Below are 239 nucleotides of genomic sequence, written 5' to 3'. Positions count from 1 at the left end.
TAATCAGATATATCAGTTCTGCACATGAAAAAGCGATGGAACTTAAAATACCTGCAATACATACCTTCTACCACACGATGTCGCTAAGGCAACAGGATGATGTGAAAGCAGCAGAAAGATTTCCTTTCATCGCCCTCTGCTGACTAATATGGCCTGACACACGTGTGCCCTGTTATAACACACATTTGTGAAATTAAATTTTACACCAAGCTTGAAACTCTGTAACAGGGTAATTGAAT

Source organism: Toxotes jaculatrix, chromosome 13 (assembly GCF_017976425.1).
Source record: "Toxotes jaculatrix isolate fToxJac2 chromosome 13, fToxJac2.pri, whole genome shotgun sequence".
In the NCBI taxonomy this organism is placed as follows: domain Eukaryota; kingdom Metazoa; phylum Chordata; class Actinopteri; family Toxotidae; genus Toxotes; species Toxotes jaculatrix.
The sequence above is the reverse complement of the archived record's forward strand: the minus strand, read 5'-3'. Positions refer to the sequence as shown.